The 26905-nt window shown below is 37.2% G+C and overlaps 1 protein-coding gene across 4 annotated transcripts in view; it reads right to left on the reverse strand.

Moving 5' to 3' along the window:
• Positions 1-26905, reverse strand: part of unc5a (unc-5 netrin receptor A) — a 398198-nt gene that overhangs the window by 255415 nt on the left and 115878 nt on the right. The window lies entirely within an intron of this gene.

Consider the following 26905-nt stretch of genomic DNA (forward strand, 5'->3'; position numbering starts at 1 on the left):
AGCAGCTGTAACACATGTTTTATGACACTCTCACAGTCTCTTCTCAAATTAATGCAGTTACAGTTACTATCAAGAATAATCAACCATTTCATGTTAGGCTGCCATAAACAACAAAGCTGCCATAAAAGTGCATTTTGTTAGATGAATTGGCTCTCCAGTTGCTTTTAAACCTCTGAATATATTTACAGCGCAATCAACCTGACTATTGAGCATGAGGGGAACAGAAATGTTGCTTATGCTAAGTTAAAAATAGTATAAATAAGCTGCTGACAGAGTAAACAATGCAAGTGATCAAACACAGGAAGAGAAACAAAAACGGGATGTTAAAAAAAGCGAGAGATAATAGAGGGCTCAGCTGAGTGATGACAAATATTTACCTTCACATGTCACAAACTCGGATAAACATTCTGAAATGTGAAACATGCATTATGAGAACTGGAAGAAAAAACATTTTTTTGTGTAAACACACAATATGGAATGAAGAAATATAGATTCGTGTTGCATGACTGAACCAAGCTGTGCTCTCAGTCAATGGAATGAAGAATTCCATATGTAACGACGTAACAGAAAAGAAGGAAGATGTACAAGTAAGCGCCATTATGCTCACTGTGGAAATAATCAATCACTGACACACGAAGAGATAGCCATTAAATAAGCATGCAGTAGCAACCTTATCACATCACGTTTGTGTCGTTGGCGGAGTAGAGACATCAGAAAATATATAAAGATGGCGGATGAAGGCAAGGACATGCCCCCCGGGGTGGTGGAGGAGAGAATGTAAATGATTCTCTCACATTATTGCAATTTTCCTCCATTCAAATGAATAGAAAATTGGCTGCTAAGCATGTTCATCGATGCAGGCCTCTGCATCTGTGCGCATATATTAATTCCAGACACTAATGATGCGCTGACTACACTGTAGCGCGATGACAGTATTTCCATGACAGATGTGCTCCAGAGGCTCAGGTCACATCATCAACTTTGAGAATTGCCTTCAAAAGCTTCTCGCATAAATCATCTCGCGGGCGACGTTTTCGGTGATTAAATAGTGTTTTGAGCTGTGTCAAATTGTGTGTCCAAAGGAAACGGATTGAGCTGTTACTTTTGTAAATAAAGTTCACAATAGCGACACGATTAATGAGGCTCGTAGCGTTCCAACAGGAGAGCTCACAGCTGCTTATTGAGCTTGTTGGTTTTTATTTAATACATTATCCTGTCATCTATTTGAAGGAACATCTCAGCGGGGTGTCCTCGTGCCTCCCCTGACTACTTCACTTGACGTCGTCTTGAAAGACTCATTTTTCTTGAAACCTGGGAGACCCTTTCAGGTTTGTGTTGATGTGAAAGATCTGACATTTTGAGTAGCCTATTAGTAAGGGAGCGTGTGCATTTGTCTTTGCAAATGTGTGTGCGTGCGCTAGAGATTGGGAGCGAACAGCTGGGAGTCTGAATTTGTGTATGGTATGGTAGATAACAGCAAATGCTCTAACACGAGAGGGATTGATTTTTTCCGATTTTTTTAAGTGAAAAAACCTCTGATGCAACAACTGTCTTACTCCTCAAAAAAGCATCATTAACATTGTGAGTCCTTAGACTGAACAAAATATACATTCTCATCCAAGCGGTACCATAAGACGATATTAAATCAAGTTGCTGCCTCCTTTTCTCGACGTGCCATTTACTTGTCAGTTGACCAAATTATGCAAAAAACAACCAGCCGTTGCTTCAGTCAAGCCATTAGCCAGCTCTTCATTATGCATTTTTATTTATTGAACACTGACCTTTATGAAAAAAAACAAGCACCTTGCTAATGAAATACCTATTCCAATTTCGAGTAACAGAAGAGCAAATGGACAACTCATTTTAAATGTTTCCAAAGGCTCATTACAATCAGTGCCTTTAAACAAAGTTTTATTCAGTGGCTGTGGCTCAGAATTAGCCCTGCAATAAACATTCCAGTTACGATGCAATTAACCAGGTCCTTATTCCTTAGTCCTTTTCAAATAAGTGCAGTGAGATTAATTAGTTGCGTTAGGACGACTGCAAACGATGAGAAGTCTGATCCCGAGTTGGTCAACTCATGCTTGTCAACCTGTTCATAGGAGAATTTAATTTGTCAACTTCCATCATGGAAATGTTTCTGGCAGACAGTCGGTCCGCAGTCATCGATGCGTCTGCATGAAGTGCATAAAGTGCATACCTGTCAACCCGAGGCTGTTGGCAATCTTACAAATAGTGACGTATGCAATTGCTGACTAATCTTACAACGTCATATATACAGTGGGGCAAATAAGTATTTAGTCAACCACCAATTGTGCAAGTTCTCCGACTTGAAAAGATTAGAGAGGCCTGTAATTGTCAACATGGGTAAACCTCAACCATGACAGACAGAATGTGGAAAAAAAAAAACAGAAAATCACATTGTTTGATTTTTAAAGATTTCCAAATTAGAGTGGAAAATAAGTATTTGGTCACCTACAAACAAGCAAGATTTCTGGCTGTCAAAGAGGTCTAAATTCTTCAAACGAGGTCTAACGAGGCTCCACTCGTTACCTGTAATAATGGCACCTGTAACTCATAATCGATATAAAAGACACCTGTCCACAACCTCAGTCAGTCACACTCCAAACTGCAAATAAATTCTTTAAAAATCAAACAATGTGATTTTCTGTTTTTTTCCCCACATTCTGTCACTCATGGTTGAGGTTTACCCATGTTGACAATTACAGGCCTCTCTAATATTTTCAAGTGGGAGAACTTGCACAATTAGTGGTTGACTAAATACATATTTGCCCCACTGTAGCGTGCAATGTGAAACAAAAATAAAACTCAATTTTTAAATTAATATGAATTTATTGGTAATATTGTAACATATAACCTGGTGCAATCAAAGAACAATCAATATCTTTAGCTACGATGCGGCGGCGTAGGGTTGGTCGCCAACGGGCTTACACTCATAAGAGATTCACACGATTACTGGGTTCTAGATCACAGAACTGATTTGTGTACACTCTACCCCTTTCAATCACTTAGCTTATAGTCTTATAGACACCCCCACCCCCATTCTCCTCTTTCACTGGCCAATAGGCCCCCACATGGTGTAAACCGGAAATACATCTCGCTGACGATAGCACCAGCATATTAGTAACTAGTTTAGATGTTCAATGTATTTCTTGTTGTTGTTTGTGTATGTGTCTCTTTTCTTTCTTCTCTTGTATTTCTTTTCTTCTGTCCCCCCATAATCCCTTCCTGTTCGCTGCTTTGTCATAATAAAAAGGTATTTTGAATGATCACAATGGGAGTATGTCAGACTCTCAATGTGAAACATTAAAACTGTTCAGAATCCGGGCACTTAGACTTCCATTCTCTGTGTCAAACAGCTGAACAGGACAGGTTTAAAAAAAAAAAAAAAAAAAAAAAATCAATATCTTTAGCTACATCATGATTACTAAAATTTAACAATGACTTTTGTTATAATTGTATGTAGCACTTTTGGCAATTTCTATCATGTCTTTTGATGGCTGCACTTCATGGCACTTCAGCTCTCAATTCAGTTTGACTTGAAGGTAGTTCGTTAGTGTGTCAAATTATAAATTAAAAAGGTCAATTGATAAAATTAACTTACCAATGCAATCTTTGAGTCAAGGAACATTTCTTTTGCCAATTCTGAGAAGTGATCAGCAATAGTTGCGGGTAAATTGTGTTCGACAACAAATTGTCAGAATAAAATCTCCGCTTTCGTCACTTTTTACTCTGCAGACTTCATCTTTATGACCAGTGTTGTTAATCTTGCTTTTAAAAAGTAATTAATTACAGTTACAAATTACTTCTCCCAAAAAGTTAGAGTTAGTAACTCAGTTACCTGAATGTAAGAGTAATTAGTTACTTGGCAAAGTAACTGGTGTTACCTTTAATGGGGTTTTTTTTTCGTTTAAAAAAAAAAAAAAAAAAAAAAAAAACAGTAACTTTTGCTATGTTTGGAAGTCATTTAATGTTGTGAATCAACTGTTAAAGTCATTTAATGTTGTGAATCAACCGTTAAAGTTGTTAAAATTGCTCCCTTTATTGCATTAGTTTCCTTCTGCCAAGTTTTGACATGTATAAGTTTTAAAACTATTTCATCATTTAAAGATGGATTTAAGTCAATTTAGGAGAATTTTAGATAAAAAGTTACTTAGGTTCGCTAGGAAGGTTCTCTATAACAGAGCCTTCCTGAGAAGTCTACTGATTTAAGATGGCGGCTGTTTAATAACGCATCTAGTTCTTTATACATGTTGCTAATGCCGCTGTGTCTGTCATTTGCATCTAGTTCTATAATATGTGATATCTACCGTAGCATTATGTGGGTGTAGTTTGTAGGCTATCGGCTACAGTCAGGTATTATTGGAGCCACCTAACATCACGTTTACAACGTTGTCACAACTCCCTTGCCTCCTCCCAACTCCTGCTCTGCTCTCGTCTCCGTGAGTCAGTCTCTCTCAGACTTTTCTCGCGTCATTCAACCAAAATAGCAACGCATAGTAACGCACGCCTTTCCCGCCTCAGTAACAGTAACGGCGTTGGCAAAATGAGAAAATAATTAAATTACTCACCACTGAAAAAAATAACGCCGTTAGTAACGCCCTTATATTCTAACGCCGTTATTAACAACACTGGGAATCAAGTTGTCCAAAAGTTTTATTGAGATCAATATCTGCAATAAAAATGAAGGACATACTATTTTTGTTTATGTGTACAAGCCTTGTAGTATTTCCTTGTAACAACATGTCGGCCCTTCTGCATTCATCAACTGCAATACTATTTGTAATTTTTCCTCATTTTGGTCACTCAAGTGGCCAGCGTAACAATCTACACCTCATGTTAACATAGGCTGCACAGGTTTATAATTTGGTCCACAAATGATCAACAAAGTGATAAGAACAAACATACAATCTTTTAGGTGGAACCTTAGGTTTAAAGCACATCCTTAACTTATTGTCTGCAGCTGGTTTTGATTTAAGGGGTATGGCAAGGTATCGGCGAGGTGTCGCTGATCAAAACATTCCACTTCCAACCATATAAATAGGTGCTTCCAGGAGTTCACGCACAGTACAGAAAGTCGGAGTCTCATCTACGCCGTGCTGAATCCAGTTTTGGAGATTTTGTGTGTTTGTCTGGTTTGATTTTGCAGTTTTACCTTTGTCAACATACTGCTTACTTCAACCTCACTTCACATTGTTCTGTCTAAACCAGAAGTTCAGAGCAGAAATGATCAATGATAGCGGCACCCATGTTTAGCTCATGAAACCTGTCTCTAGTTCTTTTGTGTGGATCGATTGGAATTATTCTGTTGTTTCATAAAATTAAAATTGAAAATTAAACATTGATTCATTCATTTGACTTTGCTCTTTTGACAAAACGAAAGCTACCCAAATCGGGTGGTTGGCATTATGGGTGTAATGATTTATTGATCGCTTAATCAATGATTCATCAAATCGATATAATTGACAAAATATTGTTCAACAATGCAATCTTTTAGATATGCCATTTTCTTAAAAACATCAGTTACATACAAGTCTGCAGTAAAATGTCAGTCACAAACTTGTCAAAATCAAAGTGGCTTTGTATTCTTTAACTGCTTTAGATGAGATCGAACTCCCTTGAAGCCAATCTGAGTAGAAATACCAATTAATCCATGGATTACAATATTCCCTTCTTAAATTCAATATCCAATGAATTGATTCAATTGGTTTAGCTTTTAAATATCACATAACGTTTTACTTTGGATGTCAATGGACATGCAGAACACTGGAATTAGCAAGAAGGTTTTTTTTTTTTTTTTTTTTTTGTAAGATATGTATGCCTGCCAGAAATTCAACTTTTATCACGAGTCCTAGGAGATAAACTCAGATGCATTTGATTTTTTCTGTGCATATGCAAAATGGTCATATTTCTTCCAACTTATATGCAAAGGTCAGACAATATAGTGCACATCATTTTCAGATGTTTTCTTTCACAAAAATGTAAGATGACATTCAACAAGTTCTTGAGCATGCAAATAAATCTTTTACTGACTTGATAAAGCATCACTATTAAATAGCAACCTAAATTCTATGACCCTCACAAATGGAATAATCTGGAACGACATCACCTTGGTTTACTAGTTTTAAGAACTCACTTTTAAGTCTTATGCAATCTGTTTTTGATGCTGATCCATGGCTGGGTTGATGTTATATAATGTTTTATAATAAAAAAATAATTGGAAAAGTGTAATCACTCTCAATTGACCTCCTTGAATGAATAAATTAAACAGAGCTGGAAAAAGTCGGCATCAAATTTGATCTCAACGTAATGAATTGAGATCAAATCGTAAGGTTATTATGGAGGTTTTTCACTGTCATATGACTCGTGACGTGTTTCCGACCCAACAAGAACCATGGATCTGCATTTTCGTCAGGTTGTCGTCTCGTCAGAAACAAAATAGCATTCGTCTCGTTATGTTCTAGTCTCCCAAGCCACGTTTTTAGCTCGTCATCGTCACGTCATCGTCATGAAAAAAATTGCTCCTCAACAAAATATTTTCGTTATCGTCAGTGTTGGGCACGTTACTTTAAAAAAGTAATTAGTTACTTTACTCACTACTTCTTCCAAAAAGTAACTGAGCTAGTAACTGAATTACTCTATAGTAAAAGTAACTAGTTACCAGGGAAAGTAACTATTTCCGTTACTTTAAAAAGAACTTGTTGTTTGTCAAAGAATTTGAAATTTTCTGAGTAGTATTCGAGTCAATGGAATAGAGAAAAACAGACAGGTCGTCAACTTGTTAGGTGCTTCAGCAGATTTGAATTGCTTACCACAGATGTTGACAAAAGCTTTGCGAGGGGACATAAATTACACATTACATGCAGGTTCTTTACTTTAATTTCGACAAACTTGAAATAGTGTCTATATCTCCACCTCTTAAAGGACAATTTTTCTTCTGAATACTCTGCCATCCCGACCCTGTGCATCTGTTTTGCGTGTGTGTTTGCCGCACATGCTGTTCCGGTTTGCTTGTGAAATCACCGGCTCTGATTGGCTTACTACGGCACATGACTCTAACCCTCAGCCAATCACAATCATTTCCACCGCATCTCTCGAGGGGCTGCATTTAGGTAGGCTCGTTTCCCGACAATTCACGTCACCTTCAAAGCGTCTGCCGTCCTCAAGATGGAAGCAGTATTATTGCTGGCTGACAGTGGGAGATGGGAACGAGGCTAGCATCAGGTATAGCAAACAGAGAAACATTACCAAACTTTGGAAAGCATTGTCTAATTGAATGAGCGGGGACAAACAGCTTGGAGTCAGAAGTACGTGCGCTATTCTCGAACCTGAGCGCACCCCAAGTCTTGGATGACAAATCAACAGAGCAGAGAGTCGACTCGACACGGCTGGTAGTTTCTTCAATTTATTCAGAGTAAGTAACGCACCGCTTTTGACCGTCAGTAATGGTAACGGCGTTGTAACGGCGGAAAAAGTAATTAGTTAGATTACCCCGTTACTGAAAAAATAACACCGTTACGTAACGGCGTTATTTATAACGGGGTTACTCCCAACACTGGTTATCGTCATAGTTGAAAAAAACAACACTGCTTTGGAGACCTGTTTCGCGGCAGGACAGTTGTTTACCGATGCACAGACCATTACACGCCATGAAAGAATGTTGCTCTTGGCCATTATATGGCATTTTTTTACTGCATGTATTCAACTGTTGGAATTGATGCCACCTGTTTGATTGCAGCCAACCACTTTTCATTTTTACGGTTTCTGTTTCGGCATCCGAAAAAGTGAACGTTTTTGTATTTATTCTGTCAATTTGTACAGCTACGTGCACCACAGAACTCTTAGAACTTTTGTGTTCATTCGGGTGATCAAATTTTGTGGAGACTGCAAAGGGGAAAGCCGCAAAAAATGGTGAACTATTTTAGAGCCTGCAAAGGACCTATGTGTGTACGAGTGTAGCAACACGGTCAAAATGGAAGCACACTATTTGGCCTGAACCTATAGTCATAGTGACACATGCATGTGTTTTGACTTTGTTACACGGGTGAGTTTGTTTTGTGTTGAAGATCTGAAAAATGTCAGTTTTAGAATCCTGCGATGACACTGTCCAAAAGCACAAAGCTTCCTCAATCTAAAGGTCCATTAAGTTCCCTGATTCAAACCCTATCTTAGAGGTCATTCACCCAACGCCTATGTAACTAGTAGGCTTGTTAAAAAAGGAGACAGTATTTGTCTATAAAAATGTACATCCAGTGGTAGTAGAATTTTGCCAAGGCCATGGAAACCTAGTGGTACATCTATAAACAAATTTTGACCATGACCTGAGTAAGCTCAATGTCAAGAGGCCAGCAAAGGTGAAGCTCCTACATATAAAGGTAACAAGAGCACAAGGCAATCTATAAGCCCCGTTTGTGTTCAACAATACATCGCTCATATTCTGATAGAATTCATAAAAATTGTGAGCTCAGTTTTTTTTTTAAAAACAGAAAATATGGTATTGTTTTTCAGAGATTTAACCCTTTATAGTGCGCCTATTTAACTTATTGGTTGCCACTGACGGCGCTTGTGCTACAACGATTAATCGATTAACCCGAGTAATTCAAATAGAAGAAAGCTTCGAATCACATTATGCTGCTTCGAGGATTCATTTAGTGACATTGTAATGATTCATTTTGAAAGTGTTGCATTTCGTTTAATTAATTTGGGTGGATACACTTCCCTCTAGTGGCAACATTGAAAATGCCTTAACTCGTCTAACATCTGAATCCAGCTGCTCCCTGTTAAGACCAACATAAGGTATGTCTTTTTTTTTTTTTTTAGCTAGTATGTTTGTTAATACATTCGTTATTTTGTTTACAAGTATTTTTAGCACTTTTTTGGTAGCAATATGTGTTTAAACGATTTGTTAAGGACCGTGTTTAAAAGAAGTTAGCATTTTATAGCGTTTAAGCTAGCAGACTTTTGCTATGCAAGTTAGCCAATTTTTATTTTGTTGTACTTAGATCCTCATATATGTATACTGTATATTAGGGCTGCCAAAATTATCGCATTAACGGGCGGTAATTAATTTTTAAAATTAATCGGGTTAAAATATTTGACGCAATTAACGCACATGCCCCGCTCAGACAGATTTAAATGACAGTACAGTGAAATGCCCACTTGTTAATTGTGTTTCATGGAGTTTTGTCTCCCTCTGCTGGCGTTTGGGTGCGAGTGATTTTACAGGCTTCAGCACCCATGATCATTGTGTAAGTAATTATTGACATCAACGATGACGGGCTACTAGTTTATTTTTTGATTGAACATTTTACAAATTGTATTAAAACGAAAACATTAAGAGGGGTTTTAATATAAAATTTCTATAACTTGTACTAAAATTGATCTTTTAAGAACTGCAAGTCTTTCTATCCATGGATCACTTTACCAGAATGTTAATAATGTTAATGCCATCTTGATGATTTATTGTTATAAAAAACAAATACAGTCCTTATGTACCGTATGTTGAATGTATACTGTATATCCATTTGTGTCTTATCTTTCCATTCCAACAATAATTTACTGAAAAATATGGCATATTTTATAGATGGTTTGAATTGCGATTAATTAGGATTAATTAATTTTTAAACTGTAATTAACTCGATTAAAATTTTAATCGTTTGACAGCCCTAATATATATATATATATATATATATATATATATATATATATATATATATATATATATATATATATATATTTATATATATATATATATATCATTTGAGGCTAAGATAAGGTATTTGAAACTATTTTTAAATGTAATTATTGTGCTTGTGAAATGAAAGTGCAATTCTGCGTTGAAGAAACTCAGGAATTTTATTTTGTATTTGGATTTAGTGCTCTTTTGAAAGTGTAATCTTAGCAAGCCAAAATATTATTGCAAGCATTAACACTCATTTTGAAGTGATAGATTAATCGATTACCTAAATAAATCGATAACTGCAGCCCTAGACGGCGCTAGCGAATGATTGCTGCCATTCCTCGAAATCCAAATGGAATGGACGTCTGCACAGTTATTGGCATCTAAAGAGATGAGAAAAAAATTTCCAATTTGAGTAAAATATTTACTTTTTCATTTTGCATTTTGAAATTAAAACAGGAAATTACGGAGCCCCCGGGTGCCAGGGTAGAAAAAATTAAAAAATCATAGCTAATCTGTACCCACAGATTACTAATCTGTACCCACAGTTTACTAATCTGTACCCACAGTTTACTAAACTGTACCCACAGTTTAGCAATCTGTACCCACAGTTTACTAAACTGTACCCATAGTTTACTAATCTGTACCCACAGATTACTAAACTGTACCCACAGATTACTAATCTGTACCCACAGTTTAGCAATGACCCGGAAACTGTAGTCACCAATGTTTGGCGGGGACTCCAAACGCCGAAGGACCGACCGAGCAAGCACCTGCACCTTTTGCCCTCGGCGAACAAAGGGGTTTTAAAAGGTAACTATTGCACATTTTCTTTGGTAGCCGTCTACATTTTCAGGTGTCATCAATTAATATGGCATGTTGTGTGTTAGTAGCCGCATTAGCGGCTACTAAAAATAACTAACTGACAAATGAACACTACTTGAATTAAGCACGCACGGACACGACAGCAGCACAGAAAATGTGCAAACACAACATGCCATATTGATTGATGATACCTGAAAGACGCCTACCAAAGAAAACGTGCAATAGTTACCTTTTAAAACCCCTTTGTTCGCCGAGGGCAAATGGTGCAGATGCTTGCTCGGTCGGTCCCTCGGCGTTTAGACTCGGAGTCCCCGCCATTCCGGGTCATTGCTAAACTGTGGGTACAGATTAGTAAACTGTGGGTACAGATTAGTAAACTGTGGGCACAGATTAGTAAACTGTGGGCACAGTTTAGTAAACTGTGGGTACAGTTTAGTAAACTGTGGGTACAGATTGCTAAACTGTGGGTACAGTTTAGTAATCTGTGGGTACAGATTAGCTATGATTTTTTATTTTTTCTATCCTGGCACCCGGGGGACTCCGTAGGAAATGACATTACAGTAAACATCATTTTGGGGGGCTTATTTAAAAAAAAAAAAAAAAAAAAAAAAGAATGTACAAAAACAATAAGGAAGAACCAGTAAATATTATTTCTTAATTTTAAAAATGTTTATTTTATTTTTTTTTTAAATACAGAAATGCAATGTTTTGAACTTTTTTTTGTAAAAAAAACTTATTCTTTTAAAAATCTTTTAAGTATATACAGTATTTTGAAAAGGAAAAACATGAAACATGAGTATTAAAAAAAAAAAAAAATCTTAGTTTATTGGGAGCCGTATTTTATTTGGTCATTAAAAAGTATATTTGATATATATATTTTTAAATGATTAATAATACATAAATATGTATTATAATTGAGTATCCACATTTGTTGATGTAACATTATGGTTCACTTGTATACCACATGTTAACACTGTGGCCTACATAACCCAGAATTACCAAAAACTAGTCACTTGCCCTGTAAAGTGTTAATAAATATTTTTTGAAAACTCTGAAATGAAAACTATCTTTATAGCTCTATGTATAGCGAAATGGAGCCCATGCCGAGAGAAAAGTTTTTTTAAGCGCAGGGTTCCACATGACTTTACTCCAAATATAAATGCTGCAAAGCCTAAAGGAGTCACCTGTTTGGAGTTGATGTACTTCAGCCACAGAGATTTTAACAGTTTTTGACATAAGCGGGCAAAATCCTCGAAAAAAAAAAAAGGGTGAGGCTGTTGGGAGGCGCAGAGTTATAGTGTTTGCTATCCTAGGCACGCACCAGCCTTTGGATTTGAAGACTCCTTGTGCTCAGTCGGAAATGAGGTTAAACTAGAAGCTAGTTGATTACAGAAGAAACAGACAGGCGGGGAAAGGAGGCATTCTTAAATCGTTGACATTGTAGAAAATAATGGAAGGAAAGAGGAAGGCAACGCCAAGAAACTATTAAGATTACATAATTAATCCTTTAATTACCGGGTATGCCTACATCTGAAAGGAGAGATTTTGCATATTGTATTTCACAAATATGGAACAATTTCCTTTGCAGCATTTAATGTATACTGCCAGAAACTTCAGGAGCCATAATCTTCAAATGAGTGTTTTCCAATTCGCCTTGTAAGTTTTAGTGGTTAAAATGCTGGAAAAAAACAAACATTACGAATTGAAATTAAGTCAAAATGTTTCAAATCAAAATGTCAGCTTAAACATGTTGTGGCGACAACGCAAAGGCTAGATAATTTTAGTGAAACTCAAGAATTTGATTAGTCTTATCTTGAAAGAATAAAACCCATTCAAGCATTTGGCTTTTGATTTACTCTTTGATTCGACCAAATGCTAACAATCACAAGGTGAGAGTACAGTACACAAAGGCGGTCAATGCCTGAAGCTACAAAATGCTTCTGTCAGCTCAAAATGCTTTTGACACAAACTGATGTAAACATGGGGACCCCAGCGACACTTTACGAGTAGCATGTCCCACAGACTACCTGCTCGCACTCATCTCATCAGTTACACTCCACTCAATAAATATCCGGGTCGGACGAAATAGGGGGATTAGTCACAATCAGAGAGATGGATTGTAGGGGCTTCCTCCACATCAGGGTGTGCATCCGGACGCAAGGTGAAAAGATGATCCATAACAGGTGTCGCCTGGTTAAATAATGCCAGCATTGCTGTTCCAAAATAACAACACATCAGCAAACAGCCACACAGAACATCACAATAATAAGATGGATGACTGTTGTCATCTTAAAACAATGTTATTGCAACAAACTTGACAGCTGACATAAGATTTCTGTGCTAAGGAATAATGAGTTTAGTGCTGCAACGATTAATCGATTAACTCGAGTATTCGATTAGAATAAAAAGATTCGAATTAAATTTTGTTGATTCGAGTATTCCTTTGATTATTGCGGCATTGTAATGGCTTATTTTGAAAGTGTTTGCATTCAGTTTTGTCTAGTCTGCCTCCTTTTACATTGGTGAATCCAGCTGCTCGATGTTAAGACCAACATAAGCTAAGTTTTTGTTTGAGCTAATGTTTTTTTTTTAATGCATTCATAATTTAGTTTATGAGTATATTTAGCTGTTTTTGTGGGAATATGTGTCTGAACCATTTGTTAAGAGCATTAAAAAAAAAGTTAGCGTTTTATAGCATTTAAGCTAGCGGACTTTTGCTATGTGTAACCCCTTTTTCTTTGCTGCGATTTGGAGCGTCGAACTCCTGTACTCTGCGTTGTGTTGTGTTTTAATTTAGTTCCAGGAGACGTGGATGGTTTTCGACTTTTTATTGTCTGCATAACACACGCACACGATGCGAGCTGGTCACTCTCACAGGCCTCGCCACAACATGCTAAAGAATAATTGGAAATGGTTAGCTCTTTGGCGCTAAGCTAATAGCAACTTAGCAATGCTATCCAACTCACCTTTGCTGATGACAAATTACAACTGGCGCCATCTGCGGCGCGCCCAGCTATTTATAGTCACCACATTAGTTGGGGGCGCTATTGTGCCTTCTAATGTGGACAAGTGGAATCACACATATCCATAATAACTCTGTTACATATGTAAGTTAGCCAATTGTTCTTTTGTTAAACATAGATCCTTAATTATTTTTTATACCATTTGAGACTCAGCTCAGGTATTTTAATTTTTCATGTTTCTTATCCGATTACTCGATTATTCGACAAACGAGTTCATCGATTAATTGACTACTGAAATAATCGATAGCTGCAGCCCTAAATGAGTTAGATTAAAATCTAAATATCTACAGAGTATTGAAATTTCAATCTGAAACAGGAATTGTCCTTACAAGTTTAAAGAGTGATTCAGAGCCAATGTTGCCCAATTACTTCTCTTTAAGACTCGATAAAAGCATTGTGAGTTGACAATCAGTCAAACAATTTTGGATTCTTTTGTTAGTGGTAAAGGCGCATCTGTCAATGGCTTGGCCGATTAATCGGCCAGTCGATCGGGGCCGATTTAATGAATTTGAATGAATCCTTGATTGGTCAATCATAAGCCTGTCGAAATATGCAATAATTCCATTTATGGCACGGCAAATCAAAATGAAGGCGGTTATTTTTCCGCTGCGATTTATCGCCTCGCGCGCGGCAGACGTGCTGCTTAAAAGTTCGGCTTTTACCGCCCTTGTTACCAGCTACGCAAAATGCATCTTCTGTCCAGGTCCGGCAAAAAATAGCGCCGGAGCCAATCTGTTCCCATTATATCCTATTGTTCAACATATAACGGCCGCGTCAGTTCTCCGGATTGACTGCAGACCATCTCCGGCGCGCCAGAGCCCGCCGGATGGTTTTGGCTACCGTAATTCCCCGAATATAACGTGCACTTTTCCCCCCCAAAATCAACTTGTAAAATCATGGTGCGCATTATAAACGGGTACATGGATGGAGACAGAAATATATATATGTATATATATATATATATATATATATATATGTATATAAACCGAATTTTTTTTTTTGAATACTAATAATAATAATACTTCACTCTGATCGGCCGAATGATTTCGTCTGTGTTAAATTCTGCTTTTTTCACTCTTCATAAAGCACAGAATTTAGTTTCTTGAACTCATTTGAGTCAACGTTTATAGCAGCTCCGCAACTCGGACCATAACAAACATAACAACAGACTTCCTGTTTGTGTCTGTCGACTATATCTGTCCCTCGGGAAAGTCAAACCCAAATAACAATAGTTCCTATTGTTACTGTCGTGTCAACAGCGATGAGTGCTCTCGGATTTCCGATTTACATTCTCACTTTCATTTTACCGTATCAATCCATCGAAGAAACATTTATTCATCATGATGAAACGAGCAAGTTATACAGCAGCCTTTAAAGAAAAGTCACATCTGTTTTCGCCATGATTCTGGTAAGTTGGAGAAGTTGTCAAATCATATTATTACCGTAAATATTATCAGTTTATGGTAATGTTTTGAACTACCAATATGCTATGCTTGTGCTGTGTTTCACCATTCAGTAAAATGACATTTCTGTATCTGTACACGAGCTGTTTTTTTGTATTCTTCTATTTATTACTGCTAAAATTAGGGTGCGCGTTATAAACGGGTACAATAATTTTCCCTAGATTTTACAAGTAAATTTGGGGTGCGCATTATACACGGGTGCGCCTTATATTCGGGAAATTACGGTATTTTACATTTTTGCTGGAGACGCATCCATCAAAATGGACGGATTCAGGCCTAGAGTCAACAGCCCAGTGTCTTATTCACGGTTTAAACATCAGCGAACATGGACGAAGAGCGTTTCATCATGGAGGTGGAAAGTCACAAAGTGATTTATGATGCAGCAGATCATTACTATAAGGACAGCATTGAAAAGGAAGCTGAAAGATGTCCTATTATGTGTGTTTTTCTGGCAATGATATCAAACACACGACGTGCTGGCAGCTTCCTCAACCAGCGGGTCTCGGTAGACTCTTTCTCACTGCTCCCACATCACATGTACAAAACAACGTCACTGTAGCGTGCACTTCAGGGTGCCTCGGAAAACATCCAATCAGAATATTTAACATGGAACGCCATAGCAGAAGCTATTAGGATGGACGTGGAGTTTTTTTTATGCAAGTAATGTAATTTAAAACAGTAATTGAATAGTGTCGCAAACTCATAGTAGAAGCAAAAAAAAAAAAAAAATCGTGAAAAAATATTCAATCAAATCAAGTCCACCTCTCTCTCTCTGCTTCTCTGATGAGTACAGACTCCGTGTGTTTGTCCTTGTTTTGAATGCCATTTTACAACGGGATGGAGTTGGCGGACAGCCGGTATTTTTTTGCCTGTTTTTGACGTACTGCGGGGCACGCAGTCAACACAGAGCCGTGCCGGACCCGGAATGAAGATGCGCCCGATTTATTTGGGCCCTGTATTTCTCTCACAGCTGTGTCACATGAACAAAACAACATCACTGTTGCGTGCGCTTCAGGGTGCCTCGGGAAAACATCCAATCAGAATATTACACATGGAACGCCATAGCAGAAGCTATGAGGGAGAAAAGTTTTCATTTGCCTAAATGCTTGTTATTAAGCGTAATTTTATTTTTTTCTTGAAAAAGACATTTTATTTATTCTGTGTGTCTGTGTGGAATTAATGTTGTCTTTTACTTAAAAGAGGCATGGTCTATTGTTTTTAGTTGTGATTTCTTATTTGAATTTAAGAGTAAACATTTGTCATGTTTAAATGAGTGTACTTGATTTATTAATATATAATGTATTCTCACTGTGTCATTGTAAATTGGTTTAAAAAAAAAATGGGGCGCGATAATATCACATACCGCAATAATTTATGAGATGAATTATCGCACACAAAAATTTGTTATCGCGACAGGCCTAGTCAATCAATAAAAATATAACCGATCTTGTCCGCCAATGAAGTTTAGACTCAATTAGCCAAATTAGCCCGCTAGAATTTGATCAGAGACATTCGTCAGCATTAATACAGTATTAACATACATATACATAAGTGAGTATTTTTATACTTACGTGAACCTAACTTAATATTTATCATTTAATATCTACTGCTTTTTGCTACATCTATAGAGGGCAGAATGAACTTTGTATTGGCGTTCCATTTACCATAATTTTCAGACTATAAGTCGCACCTGAGTATAAGTTGCAGCAGTCAAAAAAAGCGCAATGAAGAGGGAAAAAGCCACATTTTGGGGGAAATTTATTTGATAAAATTCAACAGACATGTCATCTTGAAAGTCAATTTAAAATAAAAATAGAATAGAGAACAACAGGCTGAATAAGGTATGCTAACATTACACGATGCATAGACAACGAGCTGAGAACATGCCCGGTATGTTAACGTAACATTGCTAGTAAGTGTTATTCAATAAAGAACATGCTAACAAGTTTACCAACCATCATCTTGCAGTTTAGTGCAAAATAAATAAAAAAATAACATGTTGAATGATATAATAATGTGCTAATAATTTTACACATAAGTCGCTCCAGAGTATAAGTTGCACCCTCAGCCAAACTAGGAAAAAAAAAAACAAAAAAAACTGCGACTTAGGCTATGCTAGGCAGGGTCCCATAGTTTTTAAAAACTCTGACCAAAGTGAAGATTTGCGAATTCTGCGTTTGATATGTCGTCATATGTCCATTAATAACCGGAGGTTTGTGGTTTTTGAACAGTCAAAACGTCACTACCTGCGACAAAAAATGTTCAAACGTCATATGTGTTTGCATCCAGGGACTGCGCTTACGGTCATGGAGGATTTTGAATCTTACAACATCACATACACGAGAATTTATTAAAGACATGTACATATAATGCACATACATAAACACAATAGCGACCACGCGCATTAGCGCCCCATGCTAATGATGCTACACGCCTCACAAACAAAAGGCAACGAAGGCTTATTACTTAACAGGACTCTTCCTAACTCGTTGGAGTTGTCACAGCATGAACATCATGAAACATCATTATTGGCCACAATTGAAGAAAATGAAATTTGCATTCATTCTCTCAACTAAGAAAAGGGGTTAAGCCTTTATTACAATCAGTAAATACTAGAGATGTTCCGATCGATCGGGATGCCGATCGATCGGGTCCGATCACGTCATTTTCAAAGTATCGGAATTGGCAAAAAAATATCGGCCATGCCTTTTTTAAATATAGATATTAATTAAATCGTTTTCTAATTGTATTTAATGTTACAGACGTAATATGTTACACTAATCCAGAGTCTTTAGTTTAGGTTTATGGTAGGGTTATCAAAAATATCCCGAAAACTGCGGCAATTAATTTATTAAAAAATGTGTCACGTTAAATTAATTAACGCAATTAATGTATGCGCTGCACGACCCTCTCATTCATTGTCGCGCTCAATCTGTAATGACGCCGTTTTACCTATATAGAGAGATAAAAGGCAGCGCTAAATGAGTAGAGTGAATTTTGGCAGCCTTTGGAGCCTTGCTTCAATTGGCAAAAGCCTTGCAATCCCTCTCCCTATGATTAGAAATATCATGGGAAGCATTGTGGGGAAGCAAGGTGGCAATTGATTTTTGTCTTAACACCTTAAATTATTTCCCAAAGCAGAGAAGATATATCCATTGGTAGCACGACGCACAGTCATGGTTTCACTTCCCATCATGGTTCCACTTCCCATCATGCATGGCTGCAGTATCATTTACTGAAAGCTCAACAAATACACTAGATGGCAATATTTAGTCACAATATACAAAGTCACACGTCTTTCGATCCGTGGATCCCTCTCACAGAAAGAATGTTAATAATGTAAATGCCATCTTGAGGATTTATTGTCATAATAAACAAATACAGTACTTATGTACATAAGTACTGTGCATTGCCAAAATGTATATGATTGGGGAAAAATTATCGGGAATGATTGGAATTGAATCGGGAGCAAAAAAAAGCAATCGGATCGGGAAATATCGGGATCGGCAGATACTCAAACTAAAACGATCGGGATCGGATCGGGAGCAAAAAAACATGATCGGAACAACCCTAGTAAATACCCCAAATATGCAAAAAACAAACAACAAAAAAACAAACAAAAAAAAACACGACTGATTGTGAATGAAATATTTCCTGCAAACAAGGTGGTGTGGATGTTGATTTTTTTTTCTTGACATATGGGGCAAAATACTTGTTTTTAAAAAGCAAAATATGGTAGTCATTGTGGGGTAGTTGTTTTTTGGCTTTTAGTTAATCTCATTCCTCTGCCTTTCCTTTGTGAGTGAATTCAGTCAAAGAATACCCGTTTCAATGAAAGGTCTATTTGTGTCATAATAATCATCACACTGAACATTCACAAACCCCGATATACAGTTATCACTTTTCCCTCATTGCTGATCAGGCAAACATTCATCCCAAGAGTTTTTCCAAGTAGTATATAGCTCATTAGAGATATCAAAAAGTTAAGCTATAAAAAAAAAAAAAAAAAAAAGAAAAAAAAAGAAAAACCTCAGTCCAATAAAATCCACTTAATTATTCCATGATAACAGGACAAAACAAATTACCAGTAGTTCATAAGCCAAACGTTATTATCCAGATAATGCACCTAAATAATATGCTCATGTCAGATGTTAATGTGGAATACAGGTGAGGAGATTAGAGCACAAACCATCTTTGTTCACAAGCCTACAAAGACTCATTTACATAAAGCAGCAAAGGATTATGGGAATGTCATTAGTTTTGATGATCTATGACTACAACGTAAAAACGGATGATGGCGCCAGTAATCAATGTCATTCTTGTGTGGGGACTGTGACTTTAAGGTTTTGCGGGCCATAATAGAGTAAAACCCAAGAAACCAGAATACTGTATATGGATTTAATAAAACATTATGACAATCTACCCAGAAGACAGGAGAGATGGTAGCTCGTGTAAGGTACTGCCCTAGCAATAATTAGCTGTGAAAATACATCCGCTTATATGAAGTCATAGTCAACGTCTCCCTACATATTCCATAAAGCCCTTACATCGCATGCCAACTATAATCCAAGCACGAAGAGAATAATGAGACGCCACAAGAACAAGAGATGCAGATGTGCTACGACGGCAATATCAAAGTCAAACCCATTTAGCACAATGTGAATGCCAAATGAAAGTCCACATGAGACAAGGAAATGGATTAAGGGGCTTTGGACCTAAAAGAGAAGTATAACAAAGAATTATGTAGATGTAGGTGCACCTGCCAAGCAATGAAAGACAAAGCTGGTTATCAGATATGAATTTCCTTCTAAAACAAAGAAAGTACAACTGAACTGAAACATAGTGAACAGTTTAAATTTGTTTGTTTGTTAGCGTGTAACAACTATGTGAAAATTAAATCAAACAAATACTCTATATTAGAAGCCTATACGTAAGGACCTGTTCGCTCATATCAGTGAGGCAAAAATAATAGAACTGCATTGTGTTAAAAACTATCTGAGCCTCTATTGCAACTATTTTTCTCTCAGACACACTAATTTGTCTTTTGCAGGAACATCACTAGGCTGATGGATAAAAAAAGAGGAGGATGATAGAAGATGGTGCACTTGTGCACATCACTTGTTCTCCTTTAACCCAGCAGATCAGATGTAATGTTTGAGGCTTTAAGTTGCTTAAGGCACTGTCTGTTGATGCCTACATAATGGAACACCTCGAACCTTCTATTTCTACACATATCACTGAACTTCACTTCAGCAATATTCTCTGTGAGGCTCACTGAAAGGCAAGCGCTTGGTTGAATATGAAAACGTCCAATAAAATCAGCACAAAACTGAGCTTTTAGACACTAAAGATGCAAGATAATATCGGTTACCAACAGGGGTTAATTTGTGCCGGATCCTGCCGGAACAAGATCCGGCACCGCTTGATTTTGGCCTCCCTGTGTTCCGGGACTTATTTGGGCAGATCTGGCACCTCTCGTGTATAGAAAAAAACATTTTTTAAAAAATGTATAAATAAAATAATAATATGCATAAATTCATTTACACAACAAAACCCAAGAGTAGCTTACCGCACAAATGCTATTTTTAGACCGCAAGGCTCCGTGACGTCACCATCGTAAACCGGAAAGGGGGCAACATAGAAGTGAGCTTGCATACAACCCATGTTAGTACTGAGTTGAGGCTTGTAAGTCCCACAGCATGGCAAGTGGGCATTTGTGTAATGTTTTCAGCACAATTTTCTGCGAATGTTCCGGGACCTGTGCCCGTCTCGTCATCCCTGCGCTGTCATATGTACTTTGCGTTCCGGCACCTTATGATTTACAAATTAAGCACTAGTTACCAATAATTATCGGCCGATAATGGCAATCATGACAAAACACAGATAATCCAGATAAAAAAAAAAGGTTCAACTGATAATGCAATCCGATAATTATATACTTCATTTAGCCTCCAAATGTACGCAATTGATGCAGTTTTATCAAATTCTGCACCGCCGCCTCAACCCCTCCGCCCTCTGAAGCCCCTGTCGCATGGGTGACACGTTACACGACATGGTTGAAACAGTTGGATATTAGGGGTGTGCCAGCTTAGGCACCCCATGATTCGATTCGATTACGATTCAGGGTGCTACGATTCGATTTTTGAACGATGATCACGGTATTGACGATGATCATGGTTATCACAATTATCGATGCATCGTACATTACTGAGTAATAAAGTAGCCAAACAAATTTATGTCCAATATTTATTCAAAATATCCTTATGAGTCAACAGGAACGATGGAAACATGCCCATACAACAAAAAGCTGCCCTTGAGCTGCTTTTTTATTTATTTATTTCTTACAAGAAAGTGCCAAAACATTAACCATTTTAAAGGGAGTACTTATTTCTCTCAACAATACAATAAAATTTACACTGGTGGAATGAATTCCACATTTTCTGGACACAAACAAAGTGTCTTTAGAAATAAGACCTCTTTTAACCAATACACTTTGTTTTCAGTGTTACCTCCCTTGTGTAACTCTTGGAGTGACAGATGGAAATCACAACTTGATCACTTTTAACTTGTGGCGTTTATTGCCGAGCACATAAAAAAGTCCGGCAGCCTCCAACATTGCCATACACACTCATTACAGCGCGCGCACTTTCTTCTCTCCCTGCCCGTCCATGCGCACACACGCCTGTCGGCTCCCAGGCAGCCCTTGCAACAACAAATTTCTGTATTATTTCGCATGTTTGTAGTGTTACCGCTGTACTTAATCATGGTTTTACACATTCTGCATATCAAATACATGTTAGCGAATTAGCTCATTAGCTTAGCGCTCGACGCTAACTATTAACATCTCAAAAACGACAACAATAAAGGCTAAACAGTACAAAAGTGTTCGTGTACTCACCTCTTATAGATGCACAAAGGTCTTAGCAATACACTCAGGACATTTTTCAATTGAAATGCCTTAAAACTACTGCTGGACATCTGAAACACAAGGAGCAACGAACTATCTCTCTTCCCCTCTCGCTCAAAAAATTAACTTCTGTGCTATGCCTGCCTGTTTCATACACAAATTTATTTTCCAGTCTTTTAAAAAGGAGTAAATCTCTCTCTCGGTAACTGGGAGCATCCATCATAACGTTGTGCCTCCACCCGTTAACGGTGTGCGGGTGGCAGACGTGTCTTGAATTCCGTTCCGCTACGAGCGGCTGTCAAAGTTATGAGGGGAAATCATCGTTTTTGAATCTTTATGAATCGTAATCGAGCGTCACGTGTCGAATCGCGATGCATGTGATAATCGATTTTTTGGAACTTCCCTATTGGATATCATGGCGGCTCTGTCACCAGTGTGGTTTGACTTTTCTTCGGGGAAAACAAATGACGCTCTCGCCATCTGCAAAATACGCACTGCAGAAGTTCCATGAGTTGGAAAGAAAGCGTCCTCATTCAACACCTTTAACCTGATCAGCCATTTAAAGCTGCATCACAAAGATTTGTGGAACAATAGGAGACGCTTTTGACAAGCATAGATGTTTTGACCAAAGTTATCCGAGCGCCAAAGACCTGGATAAAAAAATTAAGCAGTTTACAGCCTTTGATGACCTTTGTTTACAGTCGTTGAGGACGAGGGGTTTCGGCTGCTTTTACCGCATTGGAGCCCCGCCACCAGATACGATTGCAGCTAGTTTTCGGATGAGTGCTTACCTGCCTGAATATAATGTCAACATGCACCAAACCACACTCCACTCATGAAACTGCCTGGGTAATACAGCAGAGGCAAGTAATGCATTCATTACACTGCAAATTTATCATCTTAATCAGATTATTTTTCTTAAATCTAGTTAAATAATTTTCTCCATCTTGTTTTGAATGTTAAAGACTAGTTAATAGATGAATGTGTCAGATTGTTTCACTCACTTGAATATTACTATTTGTTCTTATAAAGCCCATACATTTAAAAATTGGTCATTTTTCACCTAAATCAAGAAAAAAAAATGTTCTCAAAAATGTTTTGAACCACATCTATTCTTTAATAAAGATCATCTCTAACAAACAAGCTTTTTTTTTTAGGCTTAAATACAAGAATGTGTTGCTGTGAAGAAAATAGCTAGCTGAAAATAAGCTTATTTAAAAAAAAAAATCTAAGTGAGTGAAATTTCCTTGAACAGGCAGAAGATAATTTCACTAATTTCCAATGGATTTATATGGAAAACAAGGGAATTTAACTAGTTTTAAGGATGTGTGTTTCTGCAGCGTAGTAATGTTATATATGTTAAAAATGGCTTACTTTTAAAGGCATTTTTGTGAAACTTCGGTATTTACTCTAATCGTTGCCAAAAGCTTACCATTACACATCGGCATACAATCTGTCATTGTTTAGATGTTGGAATTTACCATTTGTTCACATTTGATGTGGAAAAAGTAGTAGTATATTCTATTTTTGCACAATAACATTTGCTCATATTTATACTTTAAAATTTTACATATGGCGGAAAACATTCAGGTGACTTAAAGTCCCGCTTTGAGACCCCAAGTTAGCCAACTTTCAAAATTGTCCGATATGCACGTCTGATACATCATTGGAAAGCTTATAATCCCAATTTTCTGGCAGAAGAAAAATGTTGAACAGGAGGGCATTTTAAAAAAAGATTTTTTTTTTTCAAAACAGCAAAACCCTATCTGGAGGTGCGAGCATGCGAGAGCAGAATTACAGACGGCTTGACTTTAACGAGATATTATCGTGTACTTACCTTGTTTTGATCCAATAACTCCATGTAGCATGTATCACTGAGTGTCAAGACACAGCTGTGAATGGATTATTAATGGATGGACAGCCGGATTTTGGGGGGATTTTATGGGTGAAACATGATAATATAACAAGGGTCGCAATGCAGAAATTGCAGACATCAAGGAGTGGTCGAGATTTTTTTAAATTTTCATATATTTACCTTTTTAAACTTTTTTTTTTTCCATTTTACGTTGTTTGGATAGATTATCATCTAACATATCGGAAAAAATGCGACAGAAACAAAAAAATACAATTAAGCGATAGTTATGAGGTAAATATCCGTGACTTTTTTACAGACACCATTTTTTTCAGTGTGACGTAATTTGTTTAAAAGTTTAAAATATGCGAGTGAATCATTTTTTAAAGTTGTTTATTTTTTTAAAAACAAAATAATAGACATCAGTTCCTGATTCTAAGCTAAAAATGACATTTTGATTAATAAATATAACTAATTACTAGAGCTGGGAATCTTTGGGCACCTAACGATTCGATTACGATTCAGAGGCTCCGATTCGATTATAAAACGATTATTGATGCACCCCCCTCCTTTTTTTTTTTTTTTTATTTTTTTTAATAAAATAAAGTTTTGTACATTAGTTCCAAAATTGTTCAAAAATACTCTCAGGCTAAACCAAACTACTATTTCAGTATCAAGTTAACATATAGCAGTAAACAAATATACAAAAATAACATTAAATAAAAAAACTCCAGTCCCCATTCTGTATCAGCAGCTTTAAACTACATTCAATTAATTTAATGTTGTGAATCAACCGTTAAAGTTGTTAAAATTGCTCCCGTTATTCCATAATTTCCCTTTTGTCTACTTTTGACATGTGAAAGTTTTAAAACTATTTTAAAGATAGATTCAAGTCAATATTTTACCGATTTAGGAGTATTTTAGATAAAAAGTTAATTAGGTTTGCTTGGAAGGTTCGCTACAACAGCATTGCAGGGAAGTTTACTGCTTTAAGATGGCGGCCGTTTACTAACGCCCGCATCTAGCTTTTTGCAGATGTGATGCTACCGCTACCGAGTCTATAATCCATCTAGTCCTATATAAATGATATCTACCGTAACATTATGTAGCTTAGCTGTACTTGTAGCAGCTTTTCGGCAGCAGTCAGGTATGTTGTTGTGTTTTTTTATCTCGTGGCATGAGTTGAGCTAGAGCCGTGAGTTGAGCGTTGGCATTCCCCGAGGGGCCGGTTAATGAGAAGCACAATGTTTAGCTACTCCCGCTCCGTTCCGTCCCGAAGTCCGCGTGGCGCGCTTAGTGTGTTGTACTTCCGCTTTACTTGGCATATTTCAATAATCGGAATTTGGATGTTTGTGAATCGTTCTCGAATCTTCCACGGCCAAATCGCAAATAATCTAAGAATCGGAAATTTTGCACACCTCTACTAATTACCTTCGTTTTATAGCTGGGTTGAAACAAAAGCGGTTGTGCGATGTCTGTAAACAGGGGTTTTCAGGGTAAAACGGGCAAATTGAAAATAGTTCGGGGGCTTAATGCGCCATGAATCTGCTATGGCAGCATATAGACATATTCTTCTATCAAACACAACAGTTGTTTAGGCCTAAAATACAACAGTTTATTTTAAAGAGGAGTGCAAGAGCAGAAACTGCTTTTTTAGTCTTTTCTGTGTTTTCCGCTATATATCTTTTAATAGAATTATAGGCTTGACATTATCGGTCATCGGCTGGAAGAAGGAAATTATCGGTTGAAAAATGTATTACCGGGCATCGCTAACTATATTGCATGATATCTCTATGTATGTCATTAGGTTTATGGACCCAAATGTAACCTGCCACTCATCCAAACTTAAATGGGATGAACCGAAGCTCATCTGTGACCTTGAACCAGATAAGTGATAGAAAATGGATAGATCGATATTTTTTCCCCACATAATGCACATTCAGCCTTGGATGTTCTGTCAGTAATTACATTTATGAGATTTCCAACGGTTAAGAGTGCTTTTTTACAATTAAAATTGTATGACCATGATTTTTATTAAAAGCTAGTGAATTCAGTAGTGCTCCATTGCGCCCAATAGGAGTAAAATATAGTATATGCCAGTGTAGGACCTGACAATAGTCTTTGGATATCCACACCCATTACGATGTAAAATTGCAGATTTTCTAGCTTTTCTGCTGGAACCAGTCTTTAAAATTTTGACAAAATGTGGACTTTAATATTAAAAAAAGCATTCAAAAGTGTCAAGAGATGGCATCAAGACGTTGACCTTTTTGTGTATTCCAAGTAATATTTGTTCAACGGTGGTGTGCATACACTCGAGGCCAACCTACACAAGTGGAGTTGTGAATCTCTATACTATACTGTAAAAAAAAACACTGATTTATCAACAACCTAAAAAGATTGTGTTCTCACAATCTCAGATAAAATTGTAATAAAAGCTCAAAAGGAAGAGTCCTGAACTGATGTGAAAAATTGAATTTAGCACAATGGTAAGCTTTTCTTTCACTAGGGCCAAGAGGTTATGGCCTTTTGCACAATGCACAAACTCCTCAAGCTGTCCATGGAATTCTGCCTTTGTGACACGGCCCATTCAATTTGTCATCACGGCGATTGTGAATAAAATAGACAAACACGACAGAGTCAGCGTTATTCTTTTGTTACAATACATTACTGTTACAATGTATGATGATCTTGGTTGACTGTTTCGTCCAGAATTGTCTTTAAACAAAAGCAACAATAGTTAGTCTGGGGTTCCTTCCTCTTTTCTGCCTTTCCAAACCCATTTAGAGCTGTGATGGCCACATTCCACATCGCGCGGGTAGAAATGGATTCCAAAGCACACTCGGTAATGTGCTTGAATAACCACAAAGCATTAGATGACAAGAAATAAATAACTCGAGGAAGGCAATAGAAACTAGCCTGGAGTCCAACGGGGAGATTGCATGAGGTATGTCAAACCTGTAGTTAGAAAAAGGGAATGGCAGTGACTTGCTTTCACAAGTGCATAAAAGCAATTCAGTTTGTGGTAAAGAAAAGAAAGCAGTGGTGACAAACGGCAAACCGGCTTTGTTGGAATGGAAAACTATAGGGAAAATAGAAGCTTTCCTCTGAGAGGACTTACATGAATATATGGAT

Source organism: Corythoichthys intestinalis, chromosome 11 (genome assembly GCF_030265065.1).
Source record: "Corythoichthys intestinalis isolate RoL2023-P3 chromosome 11, ASM3026506v1, whole genome shotgun sequence".
Classification (NCBI taxonomy): domain Eukaryota; kingdom Metazoa; phylum Chordata; class Actinopteri; order Syngnathiformes; family Syngnathidae; genus Corythoichthys; species Corythoichthys intestinalis.